This window comes from Hylaeus volcanicus, chromosome 3 (genome assembly GCF_026283585.1).
Source record: "Hylaeus volcanicus isolate JK05 chromosome 3, UHH_iyHylVolc1.0_haploid, whole genome shotgun sequence".
In the NCBI taxonomy this organism is placed as follows: Eukaryota; Metazoa; Arthropoda; class Insecta; order Hymenoptera; family Colletidae; genus Hylaeus; species Hylaeus volcanicus.
In genome coordinates, this window is record NC_071978.1 from 15,602,181 (window position 1) to 15,615,305 (window position 13,125).

General features: G+C 33.8%; 1 protein-coding gene across 1 annotated transcript in view; it reads left to right on the forward strand.

Annotated features, from left to right (window-relative positions):
• Nucleotides 1-13,125, forward strand: part of LOC128873879 (uncharacterized) — a 460,110-nt gene that overhangs the window by 229,725 nt on the left and 217,260 nt on the right. Inside the window, exon 3 of the mRNA XM_054117849.1 lies at nucleotides 8,998-9,165. The gene's annotated coding sequence lies outside the window, so the exon portion shown is untranslated. The remainder of the gene's footprint in view (nucleotides 1-8,997; nucleotides 9,166-13,125) is intronic.

A 13,125-nucleotide genomic window follows, 5' to 3' on the forward strand; every position in this document is an offset into this window, starting at 1 on the left:
AGAATTAAATCGGACGATTCCACACCGAGTTACGACATTTCGATGTTTCGTATTTAATAGATAGTTATGAATGAATGCTTGTTTCATTGTCCTACATAAATTCCTGGAAATGCGTACGCATTCTATAGTAAAGTAGTAAACGTCGTAAACACGGTGTCTAACGTAGTACTTCTTGGAAGAAGCTGACAACAATCTTTTTGACATAGTTTGTCTTAAATATTGAATCAGTTCCTTCCGAACGATTTTTGTGAAACTTCGTATACAAGGGTCTTTGGGGTCGCTGATTCCAAATCTAAAATCGGAATTTAGAAATTCAAAATGGAGGATCCAATATAGCGGCACGAAATGCGAAAAGTGTCTAGAAAAATGGAGACTTGGTTAAATTTACTCAAACGAGCGGTAAAACCGTTCGTTTACAAAATTTAAATGCGACGACGTCTAGAAACCGAGATCGCCTCTAATTATAGATTACATTACTTACATAACGATCTTCATCTCTACTAAGTTTCGGAAACTCGAGGTACAGTTTATGTACTTCAGTTATGAGTGCAAGTCACGACAGAAACTTTGGGACAATCTAGTACATCACCAAGCACAAAAGAATTGAACGAACAACATATACAAATTTATATTCGAATAAGATTGTTGATTTCTTTGTCAGAAAAACTAAAGGAAATGTTAGTCAAAGAAATTGTTTACGCGTGAGCAATTGACGATTAATTTTTAAAAAAATACTTCCGAGGAATGCTCACTTCACACGTCGACTTAACTGCGAATGAATATTTGGAAATTGTGAATAGTGAATAAAACACGGGAGATGAGAGTAATATGGATTTAAGGGGGTATTATCTTCTGGAAACTTCAAAAATTAGATTTCTTTTCTTTTGCATTTTCTTATCATTTCGTGTTTTGAGAAAGTGCCTCTAAAATATTAATTTGAGATTCGTAGAGCTCTCATAGTTACAGAGGCTTAAAGGCTGTTCACCAGTATTAGTGCTAAATGTATAGCAAACTTTAAACGCGTTTTTCTCGAAACGATATTTTTCAAGTCGAGCGCACGTTTTTCTCAAAAACTATTGGACCGACTGACTTCTGCTTTCACACACATTTCGAGGGCACCATCACCTATGGTCTGAACTAGAATTATACCGATAGCTTGAATATTTTAGCCCTGCTCTCGTATTTTAGTTGAGAATTTTCCGGGAAAATTAAACCTTAATTTTCAAACAGGTGCGATTCCGATAAAAAATTTAGTACTTACTTAATTCTAGTTCAGACGATAACTACATTCATATAGATTGAAAAAAAAATTTGTTTTTCTGTCTCAGACGACTAGAACCGCCACAGCTTGTGCGCCCGATTGAACGAGCGTCTCACGCCACAACCTGCATAGCAGCGCATAACTTGTATAGATTTCAATGAAGTATTTCATAAAAATTTGTGTTGTTAGTTGAAACGTGTTTTATTATGCATCAAAAAACCCTGGTACTGTAGGTTTGATAGTTTTTGCAAAAGTAATTCCTAAAAATTACTGAAAAAACAACCTTCTAGACGATAGTACCCCCTTAATGTTCGCTTGAGAACGTACGAACTACAACTGGACGACGGACGTTCGCGTGTTTTCGACACGACGGTCATCGAGGAGCTGGCCTCGCGATAGTCAAATATTTTCCACCGTTAGAATCCATTGTTACGCCGTAACAGAAATCTCAATCTTGGTCAGAAATTTGGCATGCGGAATCGATCGTCGATCAATCTTGATGCTCTCCGCTTTCCTGGCGCGGTGGCTTCAGTAAATATCCCTCGGCGCATCGCGAAAAATACGTCCGCACTGGAGTCGAGCTGTGCAAGTTCATTCATGTACGAAATGGGTGCATGGCGATGGTAAAAAGTGAATAGGTTGTTTAGCAGTCGGTGTCGATGGAAGTCAAGTGCTCGACATTCCCGCGTTCGATTCACCATTGCTCGATTCTTTCTTTTTATCATTTAGCCGGATATTTGGTATTCGCAGCGTGTTGCACCGTTCTTCCGCGCTTTATACGTCGCGTCGGAACGATTTATGTTCTCGAAGTAACTGATTCCTCCCAAAGTTTCTTCTCTGCGATCGATTCGGTATGCTGTTGTTGTTTCTGGAAAATTAGAGAAATGGTATTTGGAATACAATAGTGTTGAAAAGGTTATGTTTGCAAGATACATTTATTAAACATTCAAACACAACATAATATACAAAAAGGAAAAATATATTCTTCGTCTGTAGATTAATAATATACATATATAACACGCATGTTACAACAAAAGAAAAATAGGATTCATTAGATACAAAATAAACACACCGAAGTAAAGAAAATACAAGACTTAGAGAACGCGGTCCGCTCCCCCTACCTGACCGGAAGTACAATCAGACATTTCGCAATCGACGAGAAGCAACATCGCGCTGCATTTAAAACTTGCGTGATGCCGCAAGAAAACGAATGTAACCCCATAAATAGAATACTTAATTTTGCTCTGTAAAAAGAGTTTTAGTAGTCGATTCATTTTTATGGTTGCAGTCTGTGTTAGAGACTTTGGTGTTGTTGTTTCTGCGAAATCAGTGGGGTGGTAATTGGAATAAGGGAAGAGAATTCTGTTATCAACCAGATTTATTTATGTAGATTAACTGTTTCGTTCGATCTTCGGAAGATAGAATTTCGCCAAGTCTAATGCGCGTTACTCTCATATCTATATGAACACGTGTGCAGAGAAATGTCTGATCCCCTCGCGGAGAGGGTGGCGGCAGCAGGGAACAGAATATCATCCGAAACACACCAAGGGGTGACTGGAAGCTTATCGAGATAGGCGTACCGTCACCAGGACGCGTATCCCAGGGGACGTTTCTTGGGATAGAAAATAAAATGAAAAGGTTCCATTGGAAGGAAAAAAAAATGTCATCGCATCGTCGACCTTTGTCTGTCTCGCCGATAGCGATCAATTTACGACTTCACAAAGACACGTAACTTCAATTTCTCGCGTTTCAGATCTTTAAACGGGTTCACTGTCACGCTATGGATAGACCATGATAGATCAGAAATTCTGATTCAATCGTTAATTTCAACAAACATTTGTTGTACGAGATGTTTTACAAGGAAACGATGTAATTACTATATGAATCCACTTTGACTAGAATGATCAAAAATATGGATAATAAAGAAGATCGAACATATTGTTAGAATAATTAAGATAAACGGTATGTCATGATGTTGTCGTAAACTACATATACGGATCATGAGAACAAGATATATTAATAAATAATAATACGATTTTATATGTTTTTCATAGTATTCGTTCATTAGAAGATTCACGAAAAGAACTTTTTCCTTTGAATTGTTTTAATACTCTTTTAGTAATATACCACTTGCTTTCGTTACATAAGTGTTTATTATTAACCCAACTTATCTTCATGACCCTACACATATAGTATTAATATTTCGATTGCTACTGAGACAATTTTTTAACTGTTAGTCAGATTGGTTAAAATGAAGGTATTTGACCACAAGTAAAAGATTTTTCAAAAGGAGCTTCAAGATTCTTTTCTTTAATAGAACAAAAGTGCCGTGGATATATCTTTATTTTAAATGCAAGTACACACTATGATTACGCTGTTAGACGAATTTTGTTATTAAAAAACAAAATCCTCTACTTTTTTTTGGAAAACTCTTTGTAAATTATAGTAGAATTACATTCTTCGACCAGTCACCCACAACCCCTAAACAATGAAAGTCATATACTATCTGTCAATCCTACTTTTACCAAACAAGAAGTCCTTTTCTATGAGCATGGGTTTAATTGACGCGTCTAATTACGCTCGTACGTGGTCCCAGCTGAATCAGCTATAAATCCAGGGTCGTTCTGCGGTAACTTGGAACAAAAGGCGGAAGTGGAACCGTGCAGAGTATATTAATATTGTTCAAAATTTCGTATAGCAAGTTTATGACGTTCGTGGCGCTCAGTACTCGCAAGTTGGGGTAATAGACGGGGTTAAATTGCAGCATCTGCTCGCATTAGCTGCAGCCCAGTTTAAGAACCTCCGTCGCATATATCTCCTCGTGTTGTCTGCGTTGTTCCGCGGGGGTCGGATATAAAATATCAAGAGGCGACAACGGACGTCAGTTCCCGTGCCAAAAACTGTTTCGTCTTCTTATTGTTCAATATGTACTGTGTATTCAAATAGAGATGGACGTAATGCTGTGATCTAGATAGAAACTTTGTGCCACGAATAAAAAATAATCGTGTAACGAGTGATAAATAAGTGATAAAAACGGAATTAGCGTATTATGCTTGCTTATTAGAAAATAGTCTTTATTATTAGGTATAGTAATAATAGTCTTTAATATTGAAATATTGATATTCAGATATTCTAATAGTCTTTATTACGTATTTTGATGACGATGAATTGTTAACATTGTTCTACACACTGATAGCATATGCTTTTTCAGTTTTTACGAACGAATTTCTTTCTCTTTCAATTACGTGGTAACGTAATCTTGAGGTGAGCCAAAAACTACGAAACGATAGGGTGAAATTAAAAAATTCATGAACAAATAAAAGTTTAACTGTTTGATGAAGTAAACTTTGGGAACAACTCGTTATACATCAGTTTTATGCGTAATCTATTATCAAAAAAGTAAAGAAATTACGTCAAGTACATGAAAAAGTGGAGGACTCAAGCAGTTATCATTGAAAAATAGAAGATTCCTATAAAAAACTACAAGAAAGTACAAAAATTTGTGAAATCGAAATGAGCTGCCAGCACATGAGGTGCTTCCCAGCACAGTGCAATGGCGACACTGTGTAACACAATGTAAAATTCGCAATTGCACTGTGCTGGAAAGCACCTCCATGTGCTGGCAGCTCATTTCGATTTCACAAATTTTTGTACTTTCTTGTAGTTTTTTATGGGGATCTTCTATTTTTCAATGATAACTCCTTGAGTCCTCCACTTTTTCATGTACTTGGCGTAATTTTTTTACTTTTTTGAAGTTTTTTATCGGATCTCACTTCTTTTTACAAATCATTTATTATATAGCATCTATTTTAAATTTATAAAAAATAAAATTGATATTTCTGTAAACTCTGCATAAGACGTCTAAATTATTATTATTTTTTTTAATTGAATAAAGTAAAATAAAGAAAGAGGGGATAAAAAAAGCAAATATATATATATTTCATATAATTTATTAATTATAAACATTTATTCATTCAATTTATAAATAATTATAAATACCTGCAATTTTTTTTCTTGCTGCAAGAAATTTTAATGTTAATGATGAAATGAGAAAATGACTCCATTTCTATACCCAGATAGCACCGGACGTCCCATGGACGTCCATTTTATGTCCAGTTTACGTCCAAACGTCCGACGTCCGTTGTCGGACGTCCGCCCGGAACGTCCTGCGAACGTCCATGGGACCTAAATTCTGTACGTCCCAAGGACGTCCGCTCTGAACTTTCTAGATTTAGGGAAAAATACTTTTTTTTAAACAAACTAAATAGTATTTCTTAATATTATTTATAATATAATATCTACTCAATATGTAGAACAGAATATTTTTTTCAGAATATAAAATACACTATTTACAATTGTAAATTAATATTAATTAATTAATTAATTAATTAATATTATTATCCCAGATAGCACCGGACGTCCCATGGACGTACAGAGAACGTACAGAAAACGTTCTGGGAATGTTCAGCACTGGACGTTCCATGGACGTACATAAGACGTTCCTGTTCCTGTGCTATCTGGGTATACAGTCATTATTTAATATTCGCAAGAGAATATTTTTTTCCGTAGATAAAACACATATTTATCTAATATTCGCAACAGAATATATGTTTGAACATGTAAAACAAAATGTTTATTCAATATTAGGAATAAAATATTTTTTGTACATATGAGTTGTGATATGTATGTAATATTTGGAAGTATTCAGAATTACCTAGTAAATTAATTCTTCAAACTTTTCAAAAAAAAGTTCAAGTCATTTAGACCAATTGCAAAAGAAGGAATTGTGTTTTAAAAAGTGTCCGAATATTAATGCAAGTCACTATATAAACCTAAAATATGAGTCATGTTAGCAAAGGCGTTTATGGGTAAGTGAGGAAACAGCTTGCGTTGTAGTTCGAAAATCGTGAGTTCGAATCCTGCCGGAGGTAAATATAAAAATTGAAAGATTTGTTCGTCGTTTTCATGGAATCCAGTTACAAGAAATAAATACAGTTAACTAAAATCTACCAACAAATAAAAGAAAACATATAAAATTAAAATTTAATTTTTTTTAAATCTCAATTTTTAAAATTTATTCAACATTGTCCAAATATTCAATATACACATCTTCTAAACATAAATTTCATTTTAACGTTCATTTCGATCGTTCGGAAAATGTTTTGGGAATGTCTACACCGAACGTCCCAGGGACGTACAGAGAACGTAGAGAGAACGTTCTGGGAATGTCCACATCGGACGTCCCAAGGACGTACATAGAATGTCCACGCCGGACGTCCCAGGGACGTCCTACGATGTAACTGGGACGTTCCAGGGACGTTCACAGAACGTTCAGGGGACGTTTGGACGTTATCTGGACGTCCATAGGACGTCCCGAACGTCTTATGGACGTACATAATACGTCCCTGTGCTATCTGGGTAAGCTCTACATAAAAAACACTTTAGTGGTATGGATCTATTCTGTATGAATGAAAATTTTGACAACTTACCTTGTAATAAAAATGGATAAACATTTTACAACAGTTGCTGCAATTTGTTAACGAATAACCTCCAAGCCTGTGGTACCCTTCATTTGTATAAACTCTGCATAAAAAGTCTAAATTCAAAACACTTTTATGGTATGGATCTATATTAAAAACAGTTTTCTGTATGAATAAAGGTATCTGGCAATTCAGATTTTAACAACATACCTTGTAGTCAAGATTGATCAACACTTTACAACACTGGCTGCAATTTGTTATTAAATCCTACATAAAAGGTCTAAATTGAAAACATTTTGCTGATATAAATATAATTAATAATGCAATAGTGTAATAAGTTTTGACATTTGGCAGGTTATGAATGATGACATCTGTTTCAACAAGCCATGCTGAACCGAATGATTCCGAGAGTCGACGAATGACACTCGGCTTTTGCTTAGCTCCTATTGGCTAAGGGTTGACGACGGGAAAATCATACGAAAAATACGGTTTCTGACAGATTCATGACATGATATTACGATATCTCAGTTGTACGTGGACCGATTTTATTGATTTTGGTTTTATTCGAAAGCTTATATGCGGTTTACATTAGAAAAATGCCTTTAAATTTAGAAAATATTGCAGGCGTGGACCATTTCTACTGTAAAAGATACGTGGTAGCTCCAACGCCAGTATATATGCGGTGACGGATAATTTTTCATGTACTTGGCGCCGAGACGCTACCGCGTCTTTAGATTCAAATAAAACGTTGCTAATTTCTGCTGTAATTCCATTCCACCCGATATTCAAAATTTACTAATTTATCTAAAGCTGAAATCGTTCACTGTCGATAATTCGATTTTTCTTTTTTGTTTCAGGTAAGTCACGAAACCTAAACGTAGACGAATCCTTAGATAATTTAGAAAGAAATTTCTCCAAACAGGTATTTATCATAATTACTCATTATTGATAAAAAAGGATTAGGTTACCTCATTAGTAAGACGCTGTTTTGAATATATGTTTAAGATATAAATAAACAAAACTCTCTATATGCAACATACATGCATATACACACGTGCATACATACTACACTAATTAAACATACAATTTCCTTTAGTTTCCTACACCTTTTTTTCTCTACCTCATAAATTTGTACGCAATTATGTTATCGCTTATATTATAAGTAGGCTGCGGATATTTATGCAAGTTAATATTTTTATATATATAAATGAAGAACACAAACTTATATTACAATATGTTTTATCTTCTAAATGTTATAATGCGTATTTTATTTTTTATGTTTTACATATTTTTGTATTTCTTTATATCCTTGTATACTTTTGTATATGTATACTTGTCATAAAATAGCTAACATATTGCGCGACGGTTTTGTATTAACTTCTTGTGATGTCTCTTTACGTAAAATCACTTTTTTACGATTTGTTGCATCATCGCTACAGATTACTAACAAAATATTATATTTACAATATGAGTATCCATGAAAGAAAATGAAACAATAAACTGTTTTAAGCAAAGAAATAAAACAATCCGGCTTACTCTACTTTATATTTACTACAGGATTGTATTACAGGTTGTATTAAAACTCTAATATTCATTTCTTTCATTCACGTATGCTAATTATAAAAGTACAAGTAACGCATATATATAACTACTTCATTTTGTGACTTAATTTGATTTTCGCGATGATATTATTTAAACATTCTAGAAATGCGATTATAACTTTATATTTAAATTAGTCAAAATATAGAAATTGTCTATTTTATTTAATACCTATCAACGCTTTACCCACGTGAAACAATTATACTCAGTCTCTGTGGTGAACACAAATTATTGAATTTTAATTTCTGACAAATGAGGAAGTCTTTTGAAACGCGTATCAAGAAACATTTGCTGTTAGTTTTTACGTTGAAAGAGCACAAATTTTAAATATGTTTGCGTAGAAAAGGGCTTTAGGATTTTGTTTTCTGTGTTTGTCCACCTTAAACATCATTCATTATTTCATCATTAGTCATTTCAAAGTAATATTAAAAAAAGAGTTTCATTAAAAAACTAAATCCTAAAGCCCCATTTCACATTAAACTTTTTATATTACCCTTATTCCTCGAAGAACTAAAGAGTATTCTTTTCTCATGAAACGCGTGTATTCTATTTTCATGACCTATGGATGGTAACCTTAATTATAACCTTTAATTCTGTTTTTAATGTCACCGTCGATGTCATCGCTGCGTGTTTTAATGGAATATATTGATTGTTCAGAAACTCGCGTGGGCGAAAGAGAGAAAGAGAGAGGGAGAGAAACGGGGAACAGATAAAATATAATCATCAATACCGAGGTGCAGTCTTCCGTTTCATCAAACCGGTTGGATTATAAACAACCTCGAGAATACGGAAAGAACACTCGTTTGATCGATTTTCTGACTTCTGGTGAGTCACTTTTATTATCATCGAATTATAGTGCGCAAGATGAGGAGCAGTTGCTTATACATACGCCTCCGATCGTTTTGCGACTGTATTTTCTTTTCAAGTTCCTTCTGCTCTGCGTTTTTCTCGTTTTTTCTTTTTGGCTGTCTCCTTTCGTGCAACTTCAAACGTTCGTTCGAAGATACCACCAGAGCACGTAGCCTGCTTTAATTATTTTATACATATGTATACGCTATTGCAATACGCTAGCTATGATTCTTGCACGTTTTGCACGATCGTCACTGATGTTCGTACACTTTTCATTGTTTCTAGAGGTGGTAGTGTTCGCACCTCAGAAATGAGCGAAATTCTTATCCGAATGAAATTTTTGACTAACGAATAGTAGATAACCAACCGTGTAGGGTAAGAATAAAAGCGTAAGCTAGACCTGTATTGAATTATACAAATAATACTCTAAAACAGTAATTTTAATTTAAAAAATTCATATGTTTTACCTATGAACTATATAAATATTAGTTTAACCTCATTACTAGAGAATTGCGTTTGATTAATATGAATTTTGGGTACCATACATAATTTTATTTTATTTAAACGTAAATGCAGTTTTAATCTAATGCAGTATAATTATCATAGTTATCGACAATTTTCGCACATCTCTCTGACAAACTTCCTATTCTATTTTTGTAAAATGAAGTTGTTTTTTAAGTAAAATACTCTTCAAATGCAATTTTGATAGGTATTAAAGTAAGACATTTTTTCCACGAAAATCACGAGTACATACATTTGAAAATGTAGTAATTCAACGATGCAGTATCAGGAAAATACGGTGGGTGAGGAAGTATTTTCCAACCAACACTTCAATTCTTTGGCTCCTGATTTTCACATTATGAGGTATTGCAGTATTATGCTGCAGAGTGACACCTTTTCGGTTAATCAGTTTCGAACATTTTTTAGTTAAAGTCATATTTAGTTTATCAAACTGAGCACGATAATATTCAACACTTGTGGTTTCATTAGGATTCAAATTTTCGTAGCGATGAATTCCTGGTTTTAAAGTAGGTAAAAGTGTCTTTTATTATACGAAGTGTCGTATAGAATCCACGTTTCACCTACAGTAACAATTTCTTGAAAAAGGTATGTAACCTGGATAAAAGTGCACTGTTGATGATTACATATTGAATATGGATTTCAACTGAAAGTGGATGATACCAGCATTCCTTTTATTAGTTTGGTACATATGAAATGACGTTTATACAAATGAAACTCCAACTATATAAAACTATTTTTAATAAAACATTGTACATTTAATTAAAATAATTTTCACATAATTCTGTATTTTTAATAATTTTGAATGGATTTCTATTTCATTGCAATAAGATTCTGCATTAATTAGGCAATTAGAGGGTAGAGAATGATGATGAATAAGTTAATTTTTTGAAAAATCATATGTATCAGGACACCTACCTTATATGGATTATAAAAAAAGTTACATATTTATTTAGAAACTGTAACTACATTTACTTTATATAATATGATATATTATACGGTATACATAAATTGTGTAAAATGTCTAATTTGTACGAAATATCACTGATATGACCTAAGAATATATTTAAATAAACGTAGCATACACAAAGATTCGCACTGAAACACCATGTGACGTAGCGTGACCATTTCATCAAACAAGATGCAATAAAGTTTATATAAGTATGTAAATTTGATAACTGTATATATAATTAATATAAATACATATATACCACGATCAATATTTACAGCTGAACATGTATTTCAATTAAACCCAGAGAATAAAGGCAATGAGAAATGTTATTTCGCGATAAGCATCATATTTTTGATAAATATAGCAGGTGTCCTAATACTTATGGCCGGCAGTGTATGTGCGTCACTCGAAGTTAATTTATCAAGTTAAATCATTGTTCGTAGATGGCACCGTTTTCAAGATTTGGGAAAAACCACATCGTTACTTGTAGGTACTTCTAATGTTATGAAAAGCCTGAGCACATTAAAAATTCCATTTCATGCCGCGTCTCAAATGATTTCGACCGTACTTCGAGGCGCTGCCGGCTGGCGTCGTAATTTCACGTTGGTAATTAAGGATGAATGAAAAAGGGGAGAAAATATCGATGTCTCTGTATCGGAAAGTTTAATTACGAACGAAACTTGCACGTGGATTCCTTTAATTGGCCGCGGCGGATTTTCTTGCACGCGAGTCCGGAGGCGAGGTTGCGCCCGTAGCGGTACTTCTGCATGAATTATTTCCACGTAACGTGCATTTCGAAAGAGCGGTTTTTCTCGACGGGCGTCTTGCGACACGATCGGCGAATCGCGAGCAACTCTGTCGGGCTGTTTTATTGCGGATGCAATAAAAGTTGCTGCGCCCTCCCACGGTGCATCGCGCGCGTTGCACATGCAGCCGTCTTCTTATTCTACCGTCTGTTCCACGATAAGGGTTCTTCCACAGACGGAACTGCGTTTCATGCTCGGTCGTTTCGCGGATATTTAACCACTCGGAAGATGTGTATTTTGTTGCTAACCCGTTCCTTTTACTAAGGACTCGAAGGTGAAAATGTTATTGGTGGTTGTTTGAAATAAGTGATTTTTTAAGGAACTGTACTTAATGATATTATTTATTTAACACAATATATGTAGCGGTGGATTGCACGTAAGCTAGTGCAATAATATTGAATAATTGATCTAGAGCGCCTTGCCCTGGGTGCCAAAATATACAAATGTATAATTAATATATTATAACCGTATCGCCTAAGTTATTATTTTTATAATAAAAAGTGATATTAAATATGTTGAATGCACTATATTAAATTTTCATTCATCCTTTCTAACAACTCCTAACTCAAACGGCAATAACAATAATCGCTGACCAATTGTAATCAATCTTAACTTGTAGCGCAAACTACGAGGTATCTCGTAGTTAACAGTGAATGGGTTAACTGATTCTGTAAACTTTATATTTAACAATTTATAACTCTAATTTATGTAGAAATATTGACTCGTCATTTTATTACGTTACAGTGCTAACCTTCTAAGTTCTTTACCCGATCTTCATTACAATAAATCTACGTATTGCGTAATCTAACAATAAGCCTTAACCTGACTATTAAAACGTATGTACAGTGGGTGTAGAATGTATTCGTGCACCGATCAATTTCCCAAAAAACTTTTCCGTGAAATTGTAGTTTCTTAACTTCCTTTTTTCTAATCAATGATATTTTACATATTCTCGGAAGTCTCTGAGATAGATATACTCCAAACAACATTTACTAGTTAATATAATTTGTGAAATTAACAAAAAAAAATGCGAAAAGTGGGTAAAAGTATAGAAGCAATAAGTATTTGTACGATTCTTATGACGAACCATTTATAGCAGAGTATGTAACGTAAACACATTAGTTTATTGCTCCGTGCGAATTAGAAAACATCAAATTTCCAGCAAAGTACTTTTAAACAGTTGTGCGAATACTTATTGCTTCAATATTTCTATCGATTAATTATTTTTTTCTTGTTAATTTCGCAACTTATATAAATAGCTATTTTTTTTGTAATCTATCTATTCTAGAAATTTCCTAGAACATGTAGAATGTCATTGTTTATCAAAAATAAGTTAATAAATTACAATTTTACACAGTTTTTTTGGAAATTGATCGGTGTACGAATACTTTCTACACCCATTGTATATATTATACAAAATTTAGTAGCCACAAAATTTTGCTTATTATCATTCTTCTAACAGGTTACAAGTGTACTTTACAAGTGTACTTTACAAGTCTATTTAATTAAAATACCCATCGATAAAAATTCGTTTGATTTTACGATTGATTGATGGAGAGATAATTTTTCTCGTGGAATTTTTTTACTGGCGATAATAATTACATTAATGAAACTGAAGTTGTACGAGTGCTGCGTAAACCCTGGTCATTTGAAGCACAA